This window comes from Grampus griseus, assembly GCF_964374135.1.
Source record: "Grampus griseus genome assembly, chromosome: 17".
NCBI lineage: Eukaryota > Metazoa > Chordata > Mammalia > Artiodactyla > Delphinidae > Grampus > Grampus griseus.
In genome coordinates, this window is record NC_139011.1 from 68,002,327 (window position 1) to 68,025,571 (window position 23,245).

Sequence of the window (23,245 nt, forward strand, 5' to 3'; positions counted from 1 at the left end):
CAGTGAAAGTATTATACTTAATGTTAATAATTCTAAAGACTTGTCCGTATTAAGTAAACCAAATTTAAACTAGCTTTTATTTACTAAGGATTAATCCTTGATCATGGGAACTTGAAAAACATTTGGGTTTGTTTCTATTTCTGAGAATTTTATATAAGTGCTTATTATTTGTTTAATCCAAATAAATAAACTCTCTTACAAATTAATTTTGGCTATACCATCCAAAGGTAGAAAAATACCACATCTATAATGAACGTATATGGACGTACATACATACATACATACAGATAGAAATACCATAGTTTTCATTTTAAAATTTTAGTCACGAATCAGGTACAATACAAAACTCACTAGTTTATAAAAAACTGTTAGAATAAATTAAGTCTACCCACTCAGATGGCTGAAGTCTTTTATTACTTGTGGAGAAGGCTTTTAAGATGTTTATTTGACCTTGACAAGCAATTTTAAGGAGGCTGTTTGGGAGAGAATCCTTTCAGCAGTTTGTGTTTAAAGCGGTCTCTTTTCCTTATTTTTCAGTCTTAGGAATTGGAGATGGTCTGGATAAGAGCTACCGAAGAGGTTACATGACTTTTTAAATAAATAGGAGAGGTGTGGGGCTCAGTGGAAAGCAATGGGTGGGATTTGAACTGCCTCTGGAGCTGCGTTTCCAGTTTTGCAAAGATTTGTAAGAGATAACATTGATCCACCCTTCAACTACATTTTACACATGGTTTTCAAAGGGGCTGTCATTACAGCAGGGCGCAGTCTGGCTAGTCTTTTGCGAGGAATCAACCTCAGCATTATAGAAGGGAAATTTGAGAGCTGGGTAGAGAGGGGGATGGGCTGAGAGAAGTGGAGGAGGTGGGCACCAGCAGGAGAAGAAAACAGAGACAGAGGAACATTAGGGGAACATTTAGTAGTTTCTTTGAGTTTAGTCAGTATTCTTTGAGTTTAGTCAGAATTAGCCTTAGATAATTTGGAGTTAGTATCCTGGAGGGAAGCAATTTGGGAACAGCTAACTCATTTTGAGGTCTCAAAATGCCATTGAAATAAGCTTCCCATTTGGACTGCTTTGTCTTACATCCTTTTTCTAATGGACTGCCCAGGTCAAATAACTTAGGAATTTCAAAGGAGCCCCAAGTTGGCCAGTTTAATTGTAAATCATCCCAGGTAATCATAGTCCAGTGAGATAAGTACTCGTAGGCTGAGGGACCATAGTTCTTTTTTTTTTTTTTTTTTTGCGGTACACGGGCCTCTCACTGTTGTGGCCTGTCCCGTTGCGGAGCACAGGCTCCGGACGCGCAGGCTCAGCGGCCATGGCTCACGGGCCCAGCCGCTCCGCGGCATGTGGGATCCTCCCGGACCGGGGCACGAACCTGCGTCCCCTGCATCGGCAGGCGGACTCTCAACCAATGCGCCACCAGGGAAGCCGGGGACCATAGTTCTTGTACATAAAACCAGCAAGAGTACTAGGAGGAGGCTGCAACAGTCTCACCCTTAAAACAAACTTCCCATTAAGCCAGGAGTAATTACTCACCAAGACAAAACAGGAAACAAAGTCCCAAGAACCGAAGCCAGGAACAGAGGACACCCAAATAAACTAGAACTTCAGCCAAGGTGGGAGGCTTGGGTAGGTGCTGGGCAGGACATGGTGGCAGTCTTTGCTCCCTGGAGGAGAGGGAGGTTACCAGTTATAGGGGGAATTGATGTCAGGTTGGCCCATCAGTTACCAGGGAAACTAGAAGAGGGGCACACCCATTACCACTCCTTTGATAAGCTATCGTGGTGGAGATGTTCTGATCTAAAGGTTAGAACAATCACAAGCTGGGTTCTGGGGACAAGTATGCGGGAAGGTTAGTCACGTGAGTAGGGTGCAGGTGCAGGTGAAGCAGGCACTGGTTGAGCAGGGGATGGATAGAGAGCAAGAGGGCAGCCATCTTGGGTGGCCTGACCGTAAAGCTGCAGATGAGAAAAGGGTTTATTTAGGGTCTTAGGAACTGCAATTCGGGAAGCACAGATTTGAGCAGCAACTCAAATAAGCTCCAAGGGAAGTAGAAATGGCAGCGGTTTAGAAAGAGAACAAAGACATTCCAGAGAAGTAACTTAGGTTGTTTTGCGGAACAGGGGTTGGTGTTGGCAGGCATTCAGTTACCTGTCGACAGCTGATTGGTGGTTAAGCTGCAGTTTCCAGAGACTGAAGAAAATGAGCTCCAGGTGGCCTGACTGGTTGGCTAAATCAGAAGTTTATGTTGCCTCCAGGTGTGGATGTGTGTAAGTTCTGCGTCCTTAATGACCTTTGTCTCCGCTTTACATCCCTTTGACGTAAGTGACTCCATTTTGTTGTTCAGGGTCCACAGGGTCTCTCCATGTCCTGAATTGCCCCAACATATTCCCAGTCTATGCCAATTCTGGTAACAATTATTAACAGCATAACTTTTTCACTCTCAAAGGTGTCCCAGTTTGGTGGGAAGAAGTAAAATGGGCGTAAGCTTGTGTAAGGTTCTTGTATCATTCAGAAATTGGTGCAAGTATTTACTTAAGGGTAATAAGAAGGCATTTTGAAATGTGTATTCAACTACCAAAAGCACAAAGAATTAGAACTAGAACTAAACAGAGGAGAAAAATGCAACAATAAAAAATATTTGATTATTCTAAAGGAAGTTAGGAAAGGAGAAATAACATCAAATAAAGAACACATTGGACTAGTAGAAAACTGATAGCAAGAAGATAGAGTTAAACCAAGTGTATCACCAAAATAGATAGCTAGTGGGAAGCAGCCGCATAGCACAGGGAGATCAGCTCCCTGCTTTGTGACCACCTAGAGGGGTGGGATAGGGAGGGTGGGAGGCAGACGCAAGAGGGAGGCGATATGGGGATTGTATATGTACAGCTGATTCACTTTGTTATAAAGCAGCAACTAACACACCATTGTAAAGCAATTATACTCCAATAAAGATGTTAAAAAAAATAAACCAACTGTATCAGTTATCAATTTAAATATAAACACTCAAAAGACAAAAATTACTATATTGCTACAAACAAACAAACAAACAAACAAGATCCAACTGTACTTTACATACCCACTTTAAATATAAAGACCCAGATGGGTTAAAAGTAAACACCACAGTATTGGCACAAGAATGGGTGAGAAAGAGAACTTGAGAAAATGGTAATGTTCTGGAAAGACAGCCGTGAGAGAGGGAGTTTGCTAGAAAAAAAGAGAAGATTTCCACTTAACCTTGAAGGTCACTTTGAACTTGCTGCTCACAAATTTTCAGAACTCAAGTCTTTAATAATAAACCCATGTTGGGGACCAGCACAGGCTGCCCCAAACAATGCCTCAATGGCATATTGATTATTTTAAAGTTAGTTAAGAAACAGCCATTGTAAGAGGGACACTTTGACCTTCCTCTCTGTTTCCCGAAAGCAGGAAATAAATCTCCTATGTGAAAGGTACCCTCTCTGAACAAGGATGTAGAAAGACAACCTTATCACCACACAGGGGATTCCGGGCCCAGAAGCCTGTAGAAACAAACCTTGTTACTTCTTTCTTAATTTACTACCCAAGCCCAAACTTTGCTTAAATTTCTTACTAATTAACCATGCCACTTACATTTCTTTGTCCTGTCAATTCCTCTTAAATTTATTGTTTCTTTGTCTAAAAAATATAAAAGCCTTCTGCTTTGGCCACTTCTTAGGTCCCATTTCTATGAGATCTCCTTGCACATGAATTAAATTTGTTTCTTCTCCTGTTAATCTGTCTTGTAACAATTTTATTATTAGTCCAGCCACAAGAGCTCAAGAGGGGTAGAGGGGGAAATTTCTCCCTCCCTGACACCCAGTACAAAAATACTACTGTAAATAAAAAGTTAAAGATGCAAAGTTAAATTAAGACATAATGAAAATATTTTTGCTAAAAATCCAAGGGTGGAAACTCAGTCTTCTAACTAATATAGATGTAATTCTCCCCAATACTATGCTGTTCAGACATTTTACAATTTAAACGAGAAATATTTCTGATCACAGCTTCACATAATGCAACTTAACTGTTCTTAATGAAACTGTCTCACAAAAAACACAAAAGAATGAGCAGTTTATTCAACCTAGTGTTATAACAGCCACATCATTAAACTCATAAAAAGATTTTGCAGTTGCTTAATAATAAGGAATTTATGCTTTCATAGAGATAAAAACAATATCTGGGTTTACATTTAGTTTCCCATCATTCGTTTTATAAACAATAAAAGATATTGGATTATATGTCAGAAAATATTTCCGTTCCAACTGTATTTTAAAACCTTTTCGTTAAAGACATTAAAAATTTCATAGCTTGTACATAGAAGTTGCTAGAATTTATCCACTTAGTACTTATTAGTTAAATTATCACAGTCACATGGATTTTTGTGTTGGTTGGAGGGAATAATATTATGTTTTCTAAAAGCTTTCCATTCCTCAATTCAAGTAAGAAATTCCCTTCTATTAGCTTCAGGTATGTTTCACATGAAGCAATAACTACGAGGACATATCACAAAATATCTGCATGTCAGATATTCTCTGTGTGTCGCTGACTGAATACCTTGACCCACCATCAGTTAAACTTGGGCTTAATACCAAAAGTTGACCTTGATCTAGGCTTTTGGCCATAAAAAATATAAAACACTCCTTTGCTCCAAAGCATTTAAGATTATTGCTTCTTTTGTGTTTGAAAATGGCTACTGACAGCAAAGTCAAAAGGATAGATAAAGCACTATTTGTACATAAGACTGTCTTCTGATTTGTGGCTATTAGTATTCTGCAACTATCTTTTTGAGTTGTGCCTATCTATAGAGCTTTTTCCATTTATACTGTGTCCACTTCTCAGTGCTGAACTAAGTACACTCATTTCTGATTCTACCTGTAGTTCATCGCCCTGAAGTTGTTTTTCAGGACATCATAGATTGATTTGGAAGTTTTCTCATAGGCAAAAGGTAAAGCCATATACGTGGCAAGGTCACTGACAACATACTTTCAAAAACGAGGATGCTTCAGTGTCCTATCCAGAGAGGTCCTGACAAATGGAGACAGAGATCAGGATGGTAAGGGGTGGTCTTGGGAAGAGGGGAACTAGTCTGCCATGATGGAATGGGACCCTCTCTTAGGATCTTAGGTGGGGCTTCATTTTGTTTCAGTGTTGTTACTCTGCTGTGTCCTAACCTTTCCTGTAAGTCACGGTGTTCTTCATAACTTGATTTCCAGTTCATATTTTATAAATTCAACGAGAGCAATCTGTGTTTACTCTTTACCCTCTTGCTGAGGACAGAGAGACAGCACATCACCACAAATCGACCAGGCTGCAGGAGAGTATTGGGCCGAGCCAACAAAGCGAACGCCCTTCACACCGAGGCCATGAATAAAACAAAACACGATTTCAACTATTTAAGTTCCACTTGGATTATATTTTTATATGAAAAAACCAAATAGCATTTCTTCTGGTTACAACTTAGCGATAAAAAGATATTGTGTGAGTGTAACAATGATACTTAAATTCAAGTTAACATGTGCGTACATACAATGATCAAATCCATTTTTCAACCAAGAATCTTAAAGAAGGATTCTTAGTTATGACTTCTTCTGATTTTAAATTTGGTAATAGTATTATCAAACTTTTAAAACAGTAATTCAGTGTTTGAACTATACATCAATATAATCAGTACAGTTTTTTTTAAAAACGAAAACCATTTGTGAACCAATTAATCAGATTTTTAATAATTTAAAAGCGTAAACCACCCTCTAAAACATTCAAAAACAGAGAAATAAACAAATGAGCCTTCCAGTTTTCTAAATGTCTAACTGGATGTGAAACTGAAAAGGGAACTACAGGTAGAACCACAAACCACTGAATTAAAGCATTACCAAATATTTTTAATAAAATTGGCATTCCCTTCCTAAGTATTTCTGAATCATTTATCTATTTTTCTGAGTAAAGAAAATAATTATTTTTGGGGAGATGTAGTCTCCTGAAAGATCAACTTTTATTTGCATATCACAGAAAATAGAAGAACCAGATACTTTTTGCAAAGCGTGGTGTTAAAGACCTATGCCTTCTCAACCACTCTAACAACAAATACATAGCACTTTGTTTTTAAACACTTTATGTAAATCCTCATTTGATCCCTACATTAATCCTATGTGTCAGTTCCTATTGCTGGTTCCTTCTAAAGGTGGGAGAATAAAAACTCAAAAACTCACCCACATCTACAAAGCTACAAAATATAAGAATTAAGATTTGGATTCAGATCTTTCAGTTAACTCTAGTGTTCACCAGGTAAAATTATCATTATGTGTGATAGAGGTCCTTTGATAAATCTCAATTCTGAATTATGGGTCAGATGCCAATTCCTATTGTATGCTTTGCTTTGCAAAATGGACAGAAATGCCCTTGAAGTTGTAGGGGAGCAAAATTTGCCGCCTCAAAATGTGTCTCTTGAATGAAGATTAAGCTAACTATTTTTAAGAAAACAGAAGACTCAGGAACTTGTTACCTCCCCCTTAAATACCTAAAAGAATTTAGATAAAGGGTCTGTTCCTGGAATAGAGCATCACCAGAGATATCTACAAAGAATATGGGCCAGGTGTGGTGGGGAAACTAGCAGAGCCTGGAGATGAGAGTTCCCTTTGTGCCCCACTGTCTCTGCATGGTCCAACAAAGCGTTGTTTACCAAACACTTGCTTTTTCACCCCCATGTCAATTGCCTTCTTCCCCTTTGAAGTCCTAATCCACTACTCCCAACATCCCCTTTTGTCTTTAGCTGAAGATGGTATTTAAGGTGAAGGCTTAGACTATTTGGGCAAGTTACTCAGTTTTCCTGGGTTTTTCCCATGTTTCCTAAACTTTTGTTTGATTTTTCTCCTGTTAACGTATCTCATGTCAATTGAATTCTTAGACCAGCCAGAAGAACCTAGTAGGATAGAAGGAAACTTTTCATTCCCAACCACCATATATATCTTGATAATGAATTATACAACATCCTTCTATAGTCAAATTTGAAGGGAGAGTCCCCAATGATTAGTCTTGAACCATGAAGAAAAATATATTTTTGCTGTCATTATTTTGCCTACTGTAATCAAGGATGGAGAATTCGCTTATTTATAAATTACATGCTGTATGAGTCAGCAGTTTGGCTTTTCTGTATAAACAGAAAACTAGAACATGATGTGGAGGGTATTATAGGTGACCTGTGTACAAAGCGATAATAGAATACAGGTGCAGGAACAGAACACTGATACGAAGATGAGAGGGAAGAATGGACATCTATGGAATAGCTTGGCCCACACAACCCCAAGTAACAGACAATAAAACCATCCCGGCTGCAGACAATGGGGCTGAACTGCACCTGCTGGTCCTCTCATCGCTTTGCTCTGAGGCTTCTGAAGGCACAAATCAACAATGCCTAGCTATGCTGCTGACAAAAATGTTTAAAAGAATCCTGAGAAACAGAAATTTTATGTAAAATAATATCGACGAAGTTTTTTTAAATGAGAAGTATCTGAGCTCTGTCACCCAACTCCTCCTCTTTCAAACCACTCTCCTTCCAGAGGAACAAAGGAAACCATTTGCAGCCTATATTTAAGCCATAGCTTACTGTTTAGGCTTCCCCAGCTAGTTTCTGCTAGAGCAGAACTTGGTGTGACTTTTTTGAGACAGGTGGCTATTTGCTTGTGTCCAAGATGAATCACAGTTCAATCCAAACCGATGACTGCTAAGGAAGTCTTCATTTGTGTATTTATTTATTTGTTCTCATTTTTCCGTTCAGCCAGGAAACATAAAATAGTTCAAAAGTTCTAATAAAAATAGAACTAGGGATGGCTTCCTCAAATAAATAAGTGAATAGAGATAGATAGACAGACAGATAGACAGATGGACAGACAGACAGACAGGGTGGTCTCTCGGTCCCTGTAGTTACACTTCGTAAGAGTGGGAATCTAAAACGGCCAGAATTCCACTCTTGAACTAGTCTCAGGGAATCTGCAGCAGTGTTTTGAGACACAGAAAATATTTTCTTGTCGCTTCAGAAACAAGGGGAATAAAAACTTGCCCGTGGTTCAGTGCTCACAACCTTTTCAACACCACAGTGAACATCTACCAAGGCACCATCTGCCAACAACATAACCATCCACGGAAGTGTCAACAAGACTGCAGGCAGCTGCCTCTGGTCTCCCGCATCTCTGCCTTTCCTGGGGGACAGCCAGCTCCCCAGTCTACTTCTATGGAACCTGGAACTTAAGATTCCACTTTCCTAGGAAGCAGGAAATGTTTTTCATTGATTTCCATCAGCCCTCCAAGTCCAAAACCAAATGGTGCTTGATAAACTATTATAAATGACGTGGGAAAAGGGTTCCATCTAAGTGTGGTGAAAGATTACAGAAGTTAGAAAGAAGTAGGAATAGAGCTTACGGGCAGAGAAATCTTTGAGGGTTTAAATGGGGCAAAGTCTACAAAAAGGGAATGGAAGTGACTCTATGCTTCAACACAAAAGCCATGGAGAGAGGTGGGGGAAAGACAGCAATGATGAGAAAATACAACAAAGATCCCCTTCTGCCCACAACCTCAGAAACTGGCAAAGGCTTCACGTGGTGTCTTAAAGTACTGAAGACCTCCTGCTGAAATCAGAAACTGCCTAGCTGAGGGTCTCAGCTGTGGGGACCAGAGTCCATTATAACATGGACAGTAAACAGGAACGTAGAAAAAGCTGTATCGAAAGCTATTTCTAATCTCCAGGCATCCCAAATGATGTTTTGATGAATTATCAAACCAAAAATGTGGTGGCAGGGAGAGGGGAAACAAAGCAAATACTATCCACGCTTTGCTAAGTTAACATTAAATTGTGTGTTTTGTTGATTATTCTTTCTAGATTTCTACAGTCGTAGCATTTAATAGGTGTGCTTGGAGCACACTCACCACCTGGCGCTTACAACACTCCCTACTGTATCATAAAATTTAGAATCTTGGCTCTAGACTCAAAACAGGAAAAAGAGCATTTGGCAAAACATGCAAAAGACAAGAGATTTCCTGTAGTATAGCCCACAATTATTGACTATGTCTCTAAGAATTATGGGAAAAAAATAGATTAAAGAGAGATCTCTCATATCTAACCAGTTGCCAATCCATGCCAATTCTACTTCCAAGATAAATTTCCTTATTTTCTCTTCATTTCCATTTCTATGTTTATTTCCCCAAGTCATACTTTGACTATTTTCTCTAGAAATTATTGCTTGTAACAGTTAAACCTTGACCTTAAATTGAGCTGACATCTTATTGCCAGATGAATATTTCCGAAATTCCCATCCAATATTCTCCTGCTCAAAACTTATTTTGTGTGTGCATTCCAACTGTCACAGAATAAAACTCAAACTCTTTCATGTCTATATTTAAAGCAGAGCAGAGCATGCAATTAGCGTCTAATGAAATTTTTCGTAAATAAGGAAATGAAAAAGAAAAACGTCAGGTGCTTTACAGTCTCTACTTGTTGTACGTAGAACTTGCTAGATTCAAACTGACTTTGCTCATTGCCACATTCCTGGTGCTGAGTTTCTAACCCTCACGTGACTCTGTCTCTCCTTTTGGCTTGCACTTCACCGTTTGGATTTGATTACAGATTATTCTTTCCCCGGTTTAATTCCCAGCATTCCTAGGAGAGCTCCCAGACATCTCAGCAAGAAGGACTGGTAGGGCTTATGCGAAAACGTCAGAGGAGGCACCACAGGTGTTCTGCCTTTAGAGTGGCTGTAGTTCACTCCCTGATCTCTTGAATCCACGTGGTTATAGGAAGCTCAGATGACCATAAGGATAATGAATCTTGTCAAGGCAAATGATTCCAATTGTTCTACAAAACTTCATTAATGTACTGGACATCCCTTTACTTGCAATTTGTATAAACTTGGTCACAGGTGATTATTACTTTAATACTTTTATGTCCAGAAAATCTTACGTGCCATAACACACGTATTACACATTGTAAGTTTTAACTAACTGATGCCATTCGGCTTATGAAAAACCACTTGGAAAGTAATTAAACACTAGTACATTGCTGTAAGCTAAAAATAAAATAATAATTTTACATATGTAAATATATAATAAAATATAACTTTATTAATATTTTATGTATATGTGTATAATAATATACAATTATTATATAATTCATACAGTACATAATAGGATAAATAATTTTGTAAATATTCTTTCCTTTTGATTTTTCATAAATTCAGGGGGTAACCTTTCCCATCCTATTTTCATTGCTAAACATTTTTTTTATAAATGAAACTAAAAATAAAGGAAAGGTTGCAACTGCAAACTAACATTACACAATTGACAAAAAATAACTCAATTGACTGATATAACTGCAAATTAATATAGCTAAATTGACATAAACAGTTACCATCTGTTGAACGCTTGTGGTGCTGCCGGACTGGGTATTTTATTTACACTATGACATTTATTCCTTACTAGCACCTCTGGGGGCTCAATATTCCTCCCTTTCTCAGGTGAGGGAAGATAAGAGTTAATTTTCCCAAGATTAGGCAGCTTAGCAAATAAAAGAGCAAAGATTCAAAATTTCCCAAAGCAAAACCCATGCTCTTACCCAATGTCAAATCTTTATTTGTTTGCATAATTATTTTTAAGCCCAAACTTGGAAAGATGTTTTATAGTAGCTAAGCTCACCTCTTCATAAAGGAGGTTAAATGAGGATGGTGCTTTGTTGGATTTAAATGACTTCTTTCTGTAGTAATAAACTGTTGCAAAAGCTCTTGGTATATCACTGAAGGATTTTTATTGGAAAAAGTATTTCATGATTACAGCTTCATGAAGGAAATAATTCTTGGATAAACACCAGACTTTAGAAAAAAATTGTCTCCAAAAAGCACATCAATCCTAGTGCATATCTTAGCTTTGGGGTCTGGAAAACACAGCTTGAGATCTCCCAAAACTTCAAAATAAAATACTGTAAGAGGCAGTAGGAAAAGGATAATGTATTATATAAAGTTTTATGTCTGGTATCAAAATGGTAGAGAAGAATCAATTGCATTTGAATTTGTGTAATAAAAATACTAGCTTCCATGGACCTTAACCCATCAACCTTGCTAAGCATTGATAGAAATTGGAATTGATTTTCATTAAGTTACTCAGTTAACTGACATTATAGAAATGGAGACTGAATACCTCATCAGAGATTAACTGAGGCTTACACAATAAAATTCCATGTTTGCTAAGTTTCCCATTTGAGTTTTCATTCGTGTTAATAAAAAACAGATAACTAAAAGATGTGCAGCCTGGGAAGGAAACACTGGCAAATTGAAAAAAGTGTTCTCTTTTTTTCATTAATTACCGAAGCAGAGGAAGTGGGATTTAATTGCATCAGGAAGGATTAGGTTACAATGATTAAGTGGAAGGAAGTATATAAACTAAATATAGAACCAATTTCCATGAGCTAAAGTATATTTATGTGTGTGTATATCCATAAACAATTTCCATGGAAATGTTTTAAATAGGTCAAAAGTTTGGCTATCGTGAGTTTTTTTTTTTGGATAAAACTGAAACTTTTGAAGGCAGATATCCATTCTATTTGGTGGCCGAGGACCCTTCCTGACCCAGATCCTCATTTCATTTCACTAAATTTCATTTCGCTGAGATCTGGTTTGTTTTTGTGAGGCCCACCTTAAAGGTGGTGAGGGGTGCAGGTAGGGGAGCTGGGTGTCAGCTAACTTACAAGACAAGACAGAGGGCCACAGGGAAATGATGACACCTCCTTGAGAACTTTCCTTGAGCCTTTTCTCTTTCAAGTTCCACTTAAAAAAAGAGAACATAAAGTACTCTACATACTTCAATTCCTGTTCGAAAAAAATAAGCTTCATACAGCTCTAATTTGAACTTGAATTGAAATAAAAAGCTACAGATATACTCTCAAAAGGGAAAGTTAACTTTATTCTGAATCAAATATTGGAGCCTTACAATCACATTTTTTTCATCTACCTTTTACTTAAAACACGGGTGAATAATACTGGTACCTGAATAGATTGCTGTAAATGACTGAGTCAGAAACAAAATTACAAACCCAGCTTCTCGCATTATGAAAGCCAAAAAAAAAAAAAAAAAAAAAAAGTCACTTCCCACAAAGAAAACCTGACCTATGTTCCCAGTCTGCTATGTGTATTATTAATGTCACAGTGCCATTGTTCTCTAGAGGGTAACATTTGGTTGCTATTTGCATCTATGTTACTTAGCCTTTACTTAGCACAGTCACCTTTTAATAGGTCTTAAAGGTCAATTTTGATTTGGGTTTTTCCAGGTTCCCCCCTCTTCTCTCTTCTTGAATTCAGTTGGGACGTGTTGCAGTTTGCAGTGCTCTGAGCGATTCCATGCTCAGTGGAAAACCTATCCTAAGGATGCTTCCAGGAGACAAGTCTTGATGACCCTCCTGACTTATATGCTGAAAACCTAAGGTATGTGTCTTCATCCAATTCAGGATGCGGCTCACATCTTTGGCTGTTCACCCCCAAACTCTTCAGATAGCTGTTCAAAGCAGATAGGAGGTCGGGTAAAATGTGTCCACCTCAGGCTTCACTTTCCAGAGAAGAGGATGCATTTGCTCCCCTTTAGTGGGTACAGTAACCTGTCACCAACATTCATATACTGTCCACTAGGTCATCTTTAAAGGACGTGCACCTAAGTGGCTTCAGTGCTCAATGTGTTCACAGCCGATTGTGTGGTCCATGCCCCGACTCACCCTTGTCCCGCTGCCTTAATTACACACAGTCATGCAATCACAGGGGGCTAGACTTGGAAATGTTTGAGGAATTCTTGCCAAAAGTGACAGGGTCTGAATCCTGTGTGTATGGCTTTCCGTGGCCAGAGGAGTCCTAGTGGTTGGTGTGAGCATGTAGCTGATAGAGATTTACCTTCTCTTTCCACACTCTCCCAGCCCCTCTTTCACTCCTGACTGGTCCACACACCTTCCACTCCAGCTCCCTGCTGAGAATAGAGGCCAACCCTGAATTCCAACCCAGATAAACTGGTTAACACGAATTGATAGTTAATGCCCTTGCCTAGTAACCTTCAAGTAAGATGCCGCTCCCTTTTCCACAAATCTGTGTCCATAGAAGAACTCTGGGCAGGTCACCGCAGCTCCTGTCCGGCTATGCCTATGTTTCCACAAAAGACAGCTCAGCTTTTAAGAACAGAAGTCAGCCACAGGGCAGAGATGGTCATCTGGCCTCAGACATAACTGAGTTCTCTCTGCATCAACAGGGACACGCCTTTATATCCAAGATCCAAGTCAGCGTTTTAAAATCAGCTGATGAACACCAAGACCCTTATCCTGGCCACCGTTCATCATTGTCATAAACCCGAGCCTTTTCGGTCTCTTTTCCATTTCTGTGTTCTCATCCCTAGGCCTTGGCTTTCCAAACCCATCTTTGTTCTTTTGAACCCCTGGCCGTTTATTTCCACTGTGCCCACCTTACACACCCCCACCCCTTCGTCCCATACTCACACCATGATCTTATGTGTATTCAGCTCTTCCTCAAAGGCTCTGCCTCATTGTGTCTTCTCCAGGCATCATCGTCCCGGAAGCAAGTGGCTGTAACCCTCCTGCTCTCCACTATCCCTTCCAAACAATTCCTTGTTCCTCCTTCCCAGGGGCTTTTAGGTTGATTATTGCATCTGATGCTTACATAATCCCTGCTACTGGGATTTACTTACTTCCCTTTTTGTTCCCAGTTGCAATAAAATTGCCCACATTCCTTGAACATTTTGTCATAGGACTTGAAGCTTTGACCCCATTCCTACACTTGTAATTGTCCTGGATGACTTAAATATCTACATGAGCACTCAATACAAATCACAGCCTCACAGGGACGTGCTCTTCCCTGTTTCTTTCAGCCAACACTCCTGTGGCCACACCCTAAACATTGTCATCCCCTAGAACTGCTCCGCTTTCGGACATTTCAAATTTCAATATCTAACTCTTGGCATGCTTCTCCTTCATTTCTCCTCTCTCTCCCAATACATTCCTCATCTTTCTTGAAACTGTCAGTTCCTTTCTCCCCCAACTCTCTGACTTTATGTCCTCTTCTATCTTGCCTAGACCCCTTTGTACAATTACTATCAATTCTATTTTTCCTGCCAAACTGTAACCTTAGATGAATCTAACCATTAGACTTCTCTTACTATATACTCCAACTGGTAAATCTTGCTGAAGAAACTCACAACTTAAAATTTATAGCCTTCTACCTCTGGGCTATCATCCAGCCTTGAAGACCTAATCAGAAGCTGCTTTACCACACAACTTCCATTTCTTAAAATTACTGAATTTTATTGAAATTTGCCTAAGCTTGAAAGAACACTTTGCTGTTGACATTCTATTTCTTGACTTTCGAAGACTCTCTGTAACGCTTTTTGAACTGTAAGTATGCTTTTTGTGTTTAAAAACAAGGAGAGGGCATGCTATATCTGGCATAGTATCTCTAGACGAGGGATGGTAAATATACTTCATTTTTTTTTTTAGATCTTTAAAAAAGTGTTTTTTAACATCTTTATTGGCGTGTAATTGTTTTACAATGGTGTGTTAGTTTCTGCTGTATAACAAAGTGAATCAGCTATACATATACATATATCCCCGTATCTCCTCCCTCTTGTATCTCACTACCACCCTCCCTATCCCACCCCTCTAGGTGGACACAAAGCACTGAGCTGATCTACCTGTGCTATGTGGCTGCTTCCCACTAGCTATCTATTTACATTTGGTAGTGTATATATGTCCATGCCACTCTCTCACTTCGTCCCAACTTACCCTTCCCCCTCCCCAGGTCCTCAAGTCCATTCTCTACATTTGCACCTTTATTCCTGTCCTGCCCCTAGGTTTTTCAGAACCATTTTTTTGTTTTAGATTCCATATATATGTGTTAACATACGGTATTTGTTTTTCTCGTTCTGACTTACTTCACTCCGTATGACAGTCTCTAAGTCCATCCCCCTCACTACAAAGAAGTCAATTTCGTTTCTTTTTATGGCTGAGTAATATTCCTTTGTATATATGTGCCACATCTTCTTTATCCATTCATCTGTCGATGGACACTTAGGTTGCTTCCATGTCCTGGCTATTGTAAATACTGCTGCAGTGAACATTGTGGTACATGACACTTTTTGAATTATGGTTTTCTCAGGTATATGCCCAGTAGTGGGATTGCTGGGTCATATGGTAGCTCTAATTTTAGTTTTTTAAGGAACCTTCATACTGTTCTCCATAGTGGCTGTACCAATACACATTCCCACCAACAGTGCAAGAGGGTTCCCTTTCTTCCACACCCTCTCCAGCATTTATTGTTTCTAGATTTTTTGGTGATGGCCATTCTGACTGGTGTGAGGTGATACCTCATTGTAGTTTTGATTTGCATTTCTCTAATGATTAGTGATGTTGAGCACCTTTCATGTGTTTTTTGCAATCTGTACATCTTCTTTGGAGAAATGTCTATTTAGATCTTCTGCCCATTTTTGGATTGGGTTGTTTGTTTTTTTGATATTGAGCTGCATGAGCTGCCTGTATATTTTGGAGGTTAATCTTTTGTCAGTTGCTTCGTTTGCAAATATTTTCTCCCATTCTGAGGGTTGTCTTTTTGTCTTGTTTATGGTTTCCTTTGCTGTGCAAAAGCTTTTAAGTTTCATTATGTAGCCATTTGTTTATTTTTGTTTTTATTTACATTTCTCTAGGAGGTGGGTCAAAAAGGATCTTGCTGTGATGTGTGACATAGAGTGTTCTGCCTATGGTTTCCTCTAAGAGTTTTATAGCGTTTGGCCTTACATTTAGGTCTTTAATCCATTTTGAGTTTATTTTTGTGTATGCTGTTAGGGAGTGTTCTAATTTCATTCTTTCACATGTAGCTGCCCAGTTTTCTCAGCAGCACTTTTTGAAGAGGCTGTCTTTTCTCCATTGTATATTCTTGCCTCCTTTATCAAATACAAGGTGACCATATGTGTGTGGGTTTATCTCTGGGCTTTCTATCCTGTTCCATTGATCTATATTTCTGTTTTTGTGCCAGTACCATACTGTCTTGATTACTGTAGCTTTGTAGTAGAGTCTGAAGTCAGGGAGCCTGAATCCTCCAGCTCCGTTTTTTTCCCTCAAGACTGCTTTGGCTATTCGGGGTCTTTTGTGTTTCCATACAAATAGTGAAATTTTTTGTTCTAGTTCTGTGAAATGTGCCACTGGTAGTTTGATAGGGATTGCATTGAATCTGTAGATTGCTTTGGGTAGTAGAGTCATTTTCACAATGTTGATTCTTCCAATCCAAGAACATGGTATATCTCTCCATCTGTTTGTATCATCTTTAATTTCTTTCATCAGTGTCTTATAGTTTTCTGAAGACAGGTCTTTTGTCTCCTTAGGTAGGTTTATTCCTAGGTATTTTATTCTATTTGTTGCAATGGTAAATGGGAGTGTTTCCTTAATTTCTCTTTCAGTTTTTTCATCATTAGTGTAAGGAATGCAAGAGATTTCTGTGCATTAATTTTATATCCTGCTACTTTACCAAATTCATTGATTAGCTCTAGTAGTTTTCTGGTAGCATCTTTGGGATTCTCTATGTATTGTATCATGTCATCTGCAAACAGTGACAGTTTTACTTCTTTTCTGATTTGGATTCCTTTTATTTCCTTTTCTTCTCTGATTGCTGTGGCTAAAACTTCCAAAACTATGTTGAATAATAGTGGTGAGAGTGAGCCACCTTGTCTTGTTCCTGATCTTAGTGGAAATGGTTTCAGTTTTTCACCATTGAGGACGATGTTGGCTGTGGGTTTGTCATATATGGCCTTTATTATGTTGAGGTAAGTTCCCTCTATGCTTACTTTCTGGAGGGTTTTTCATCATAAATGGATGTTGAATTTTGTCAAAAGCTTTTTCTGCATCTGTTGAGATGACCATATGGTTTTTCTCCTTCAATTTGTTAATATGGTTTATCACATGGATTGATTTGCTTATATTGAAGAATCCTTGCATTCCTGGGATATACCCCACTTGGTCATGGTGTTTGATCCTTTTAATGTGCCATTGGATTCTGTTTGCTAGTATTTTGTTGAGGATTTTCACATCTATTTTCATCAGTGATATTGGTCTGTAGTTTTCTCTTTTTGTGATATCTTTGTCTAGTTTTGGTATCAGGGTGATGGTGGCCTCGTAGAATGAGTGTGGGAGTGTTCCTCCCTCTGCTATATTTTGGAAGAGTTTGAGAAGGATAGGTGTTAGCTCTTTTCTAAGTGTTTGACAGAATTCGCCTGCGAAGCCATCTGGTCCTGGGCTTTTGTTTGTTGGAAGATTTTAATCACAGTTTCAATTTCAGTGCTTGTGATTGGTCTGATTATATTTTCTATTTCTTCCTGGTTCAGTCTCAGGAGGTTGTGCTTTTCTAAGAATTTGTCCATTTCTTCCAGGTTGTCCATGTTATTGGCATAGAGTTGCTTGTAGTAATCTCTCATGATCCTTTATATTTCTGCACTGTCAGTTGTTACTTCTCCTTTTTCATTTCTAATTCTATTGATTTGAGTCTTCTCCCTTTTTTTCTTGATGAGTCTGGCTAATGGTTCATCAATTTGTTTATCTTCTGAAAGAACCAGCTTTTAATTTTATTGATCTTAGCTATTGTTTCCTTAATTTCTTTTTCATTTATTTCTGATCTGATCTTTATGATTTCTTTCCTTCTGCTAAACTTGGGGTATTTTTGTTCTTCTTTCTCTAATTGCTTTAGGTGTAAGCTTAGGTTGTTTATTTGAGATGTTTCTTGTTTCTTGAGGTAGGATTGTATTGCTATAAACTTCCCTCTTAGAACTGCTTTTGCTGCATCCTGTAGGGTTTGGGTCATCGTGTTTTCATTGCCATTTGTTTCTAGGTATTTTTTGATTTCCTCTTTGATTTCTTCAGTGATCTTGGTTATTTAGTAGTGTATTGTTTAGCTTCCACGGGTTTGTATTTTTTACAGACTTTTTCCTGTAACTGATATCTAGTCTCCTAGTGTTGTGGTTGGAAGAGATACTTGATACGATTTCAATTTTCTTAAATTTACCAAGCCTTGATTTGTGACCCAAAATATGATCTATCCTGGAGAATGTTCCATGAGCACTTGAGAAGAAAGTGTATTCTGTAGTTTTTGGATGGAATGTCCTATAAATATCAATTAAGTCCATCTTGTTTAATGCGTCATTTAAAGCTTCTTTTTCCTTATTTATTTTCATTTTGGATGATCTGTCCATTGGTGAAAGTGGGGTGTTAAAGTCCCCTATTATGATTGTGTTACTGTCAATTTCCCCTTTTATGGCTGTTAGTATTTGCCTTAAGTATTGAGGTGCTCCTATGTTGGGTGCATAAATATTTACAATTGTTATATCTTCTTCTGGGATTGATCCCTTGATCATTATGTTGTGTCCTTCTTTGTCTCTTCCAATAGTCTTTATTTTAAAGTCCATTTTGTCTGATATGAGAATTGTTACTCCAGCTTTCTTTTGATTTTCATTTGCATGGAATATCTTTTTCCATCCCCTCACTTTCAGTCTGGATGTGTCCCTAGGTCTGAAGTGGGTTTCTTGTAGACAGCATATATATGGGTCTTGTTTTTGTATCCATTCAGCCAGCCTATGTCTTTTGGTTGGAGCACTTAATCCATTTACATTTAAGGTAGTTATTGATATGAATGTTCGTATTACCATTTTCTTAATTGTTTGCAGTTTGTTATTGTAGGTCTTTTCCTCCTCTGGTGTTTCCTGCCTAGAGAAATTCCTTTAGGATTTGTTGTAAAGCTTGTTTGGTGGTGCTGAATTCTCTTAGCTTTTGCTTGTCTGTAAAGGTTTTAATTTTTCCATCAAATCTGAATGAGATCCTTGCTGGGTAGAGTAATCTTGGTTGTAGGGTTTTCTCTTTCATCACTTTAAATATGTCCTGCCATCCCTTCTGGCTTGCAGAGTTTCTGCTGAAAGATCAGCTGTTAATCTTATGGGGATTTCCTTGTATATTATTGCTTTTCCCTTGCTGCTTTTAATATTTTTTCTTTTTATTTAATTTTTGATTGATTAATATGTGTGTTGGCATGTTTCTCCTTGAATTTATCCTGTATGACACTCTCTGTGCTTCCTGGACTTGATTGACTATTTCCTTTCCCATATTAGGTAAGTTTTCAACTATAATTTCTTCAAATATTTTCTCAGTCCCTTTCTTTTTCTCTTCTTCTTCTGGGACCCCTATAATTTGAATGTTGGTGTGTTTAATGTTGTCCCAGAGTTCTCTGAGACTGTCCTCAATTCTTTTCATATTTTTTTCTTTATTCTGTTCTGCAGGAGTTATTTCCACTACTTTATCTTCCAGGTCACTTATCCGTTCTTCTGCCTCAGTTATTCTGCTATTGATCCCTTCTAGAGATTTAAAATTTTCATTTATTGTGTTGTTCATCATTGTTTGTTTGCTCTTTAGTTCTTCTAGGTCCTTGTTAAATGTTTCTTGTATTTTCTCCATTCTATTTCCAAGATTTTGGATCATCTTTACTATCATTACTCTGAATTCTTTTTCAGGTAGACTGACTATTTCCTCTTCATTTGTTTGGTCTGGTGGGTTTTAACCTTGCTCCTTTATCTGCTGTGTATTTCTGTGTCTTCTCATTTTGCTTAACTTACTGTGTTTGTGATCTCCTTTCTGCAGGCTGCAGGTTTGTAGTTCCCGTTGTTTTTGGTGTCTCTCCCCAGGGGGTAAGGTTGGTTCAGTGGGTTGTGTAGGCTTTCTGGTAGAGGGGATTGGTGCCTCTTCTCTGGTGGATGAGGCTGGATCTTGTCTTTCTGGTGGGCAGGACTGCGTCCGGTGGTGTGTTTTGGGGTGTCTGTGAACTTATTATGATCTTAGGCAGCCTCTCTGCTAACAGGTGGGCTTGTGTTCCTGTCTTGCTAGTTGTTTGGCATAGGGTGTCCAGCACTGAAGCTTGCTGGTTGCTGAGTGGAGCTGGGTCTTAGCGTTGAGATGGAGATCTCTGGGAGAGCTTTCGACGTTTGATATTACGTGGGGCCAGGAGGTCTCTGCTGGACCAATGTCCTGAACTCGGCTGTCCCACCTCGGAGGCTCAGGCCTGAACACCTGGCCGGAGCTCCAAGACTATGACTGTGGAGGCTTGGTGAATCCAAAATTTGATGCAGTAGGCCAGAAGACCTGAGACTCTGGGAAGAGTTGCAGCCCAAATGAAGGCTGCTGGCAGAATCCCTATCTTTTAAGTTTCCAGCACTGGGAACAATGCTGAGAAGCGTGTATATGGAGAAATCCCTGGCAAACAGCATGAGCTTTGTAAACATTTGTTAACTCCAGTCTCTGTAAGCACCTGAATCTGTGCATGAGGTAGCTGATGGCAGACATGGTGGCTGCAGGAGCAGCAGGAGAAACAGCAGCAGGATGCAACAAGCCAGGCTTTGCAACCAGGGTGAGATCTCACTCTCTCTTTCTCTCTCATTCTTCTAAATCACTGTAGCAGCAGAGTGCCTTGCAATGTGTCCTCTTTTCAATCACAAAAGGTCCTCCAACCTGGGCAGCCAGCAGACACCACTTTCTTCCTGGAAGCAGTCTTCTCAGAAACGCTTGGACCCCTCTCTGTCGGTAAATATACCTCTTTTGCCTGCCAACTGCAATTGCTTGGGGTGCCAATGACTCATTTTTTTATCTTTTGGCTGTGTCGGGCCCTAGCTGCAGGATCTTCCTTGCAGCATCTGGGATCTTTTGTGGCGGCATGTGGGCTTCTCTCTAGTTGTGGTGCATAGGCTCTGTAGTTTGTGGCATGCGGGCTCTCTAGTTGAGGCGCACGGGCTCAGGAGTCGTGGCGCATGGGCTTAGCTGCCCTGCGGCATGTGGGATCTTAGTTCTCCAACCAGGGATCGAACCTGTGTCCCCTGCATTGGAAGGTGGATTCTTAACCACTGGACCACCAGTGAAGTCCCTGGTGACTCATTTTTATTGGCTACTGGACACATGTACGCTGTAATTAGCCCTGTAATTTGGTTAACAGGATTTAGACATAAAAGTTTAAGAAAGGCAGACATTTCACTGCTTGGGACAGTCTTCCAAACAGTGCTGGCTAATATCAATTCACCCTTTAGGTATCGCTTAAATATAACATCTTCAAAGACTGCCCAGCTCCACAGACTTGAAGACGTTCTTGCCATAAGCTTTCCTATCATGGCTGTTAAATATCTCTCTTCCCCCGACCATAAGTTCCCCTAAGGAAACCCTGCCTCTCTTGCTCATTATTATATCTTATGCTTAGGACAGTGTCTGGCACATAGTAACTGCTTAATAAATATCTGCTGAATAAATAAACTGTGTGGTCCTGATCTGCATGTCCACACCTGTTCTCTACATATTCTTACCGTACTTGACAAACTAGGGCCCTTGCTATTCCCTCTAAGGCTCTGCATTCCCTAACTTCCATACCCATAGACAGAATGGACTGGATTGCTCCCCAGGAATGCAAACTTAACATGCTTGATTTCCATTCTGAATCCTTCAGTGTCCATTACCAATTCCACCTTCTCTAGTAAGCATTTCCTCATCTTCTCTTTCCATTTGGGACTCCTGAACATTTGATCAATTCCTCTGATATACTTTTAGAACTGGAAGGGACCTTAAATCTGATTTGACCCAACTCTCTAATTCAACATATGAGAAAACAGGTCCCAAAGCATGTAAGGCCTTCCCCAAAGTGACTTCTCAGTGGAGGACCTGAGCCTGGGAGTCAGGTCTCCTGTGTTCTTCCCCTGCACATACCACCTGCCTAAGGTAGATGACCAACTTTGCCATTATCAGCTGAGAGTTCTAGCTCATCTGATGGATGTATGGTTATACTAGCAAATAGAAATGATCACAGTAGGGATACTTACAATTTAAAAAATGCTGTACAACTTTCTGGAAAGAATTACTTATGCTCAATGTATATTTTTGATAAATTAGGGTATTCGTGTATCTGAAATGTTCACAGTGAAATGCATTTGTATTAACGATTATACTCTTTGAAGAGCATTTCCCACTTTCATGCAACCTGAATACATTCACCCTGATTCTAGATCTTTTATAAAAGCACTTTAAAGCTGATTACATCATAGTGATATTAATCTCCAAAGAGAAGCTTTTATGAGCTTTAAACTAGACTCTAGAACTGAAATCATTTTCTAAACTAAACTACCGCTTTTATGGTAGAAGCATTTAGCAAAGGTTGAAGAGGTGTTTCTGCTGCAGTGTATTTTCTCCATGACCCTCACAGTGCTTTCCTAGTTCCCATTTCCCACCCCACTGCCGGCTCTTCTTTGGTTTAACCTGTTAACATATTTTGCGGTCAATGTGCCATCATTAGCAAAGATTGATTCAGAGCCCCTTGCAAAAAAGAACATAATAGCAATAGTCAATGTGGCATTGTCCTACCAGAGCCTTGCTATTTATATTTTCCAAACATTTTAGCATAAACCCTGTCTGTTCTTCTTTATTAACTCCAGGTAGCAAAATCACACTCATCTTTCAATGTGCAGTCAAGTTCGTGACCAACTCAGAAGACTTTCTATTCAAATCAGTCAGCAGTGATTGCTCCGTCTGCTGTATCCTGAGAGATGGATAGCCCTTTGGAGCAGGAACAGCATGAATAGGCATAAATATATTGAGTTTGGTGGAAACCTGCTTTTGCTGCTACCTGTTCTGCTGAAATACTGAGAGGAGAAAATAGAAGAAATTCTGTTATTGATGGATGGCCAAATTTCTAACATGGGAATGGCTGAGTCTGGAAATCTCTAATAATCAGGAAGCTAGCAACTAGCTGATTTTAGATGAAAGTTTTGACTACGAAGACTTAAAAGACTGGATTTCCTAAAAACACCCCTGATACAAAACAAGTAAGGATAAAGGTTATTTTCCCTGAAGCTGACAGGGAAATGAAACTATCATGGAAAAAGGAAAAGGGATGTATTAGAGGAAAGTAACATATATTAAATACTACTATGTGCTAGGAGTTGTTTTAAGCATTTTACATCATCTCATTTAATTTACACATCCATACTGTAAAAGAGGTTGACTTGGCCAAAGTATCTGGTTAGCTGGTGTTTGTACACAATCCTTGTCATATGTACGTATGTATGTTGTTTGTTTTTTCCACTATTCCACATGAAGATTTCTTAGAGAAACCTGGAGAAAACACAATTTTCCTGGAGAACCCACAA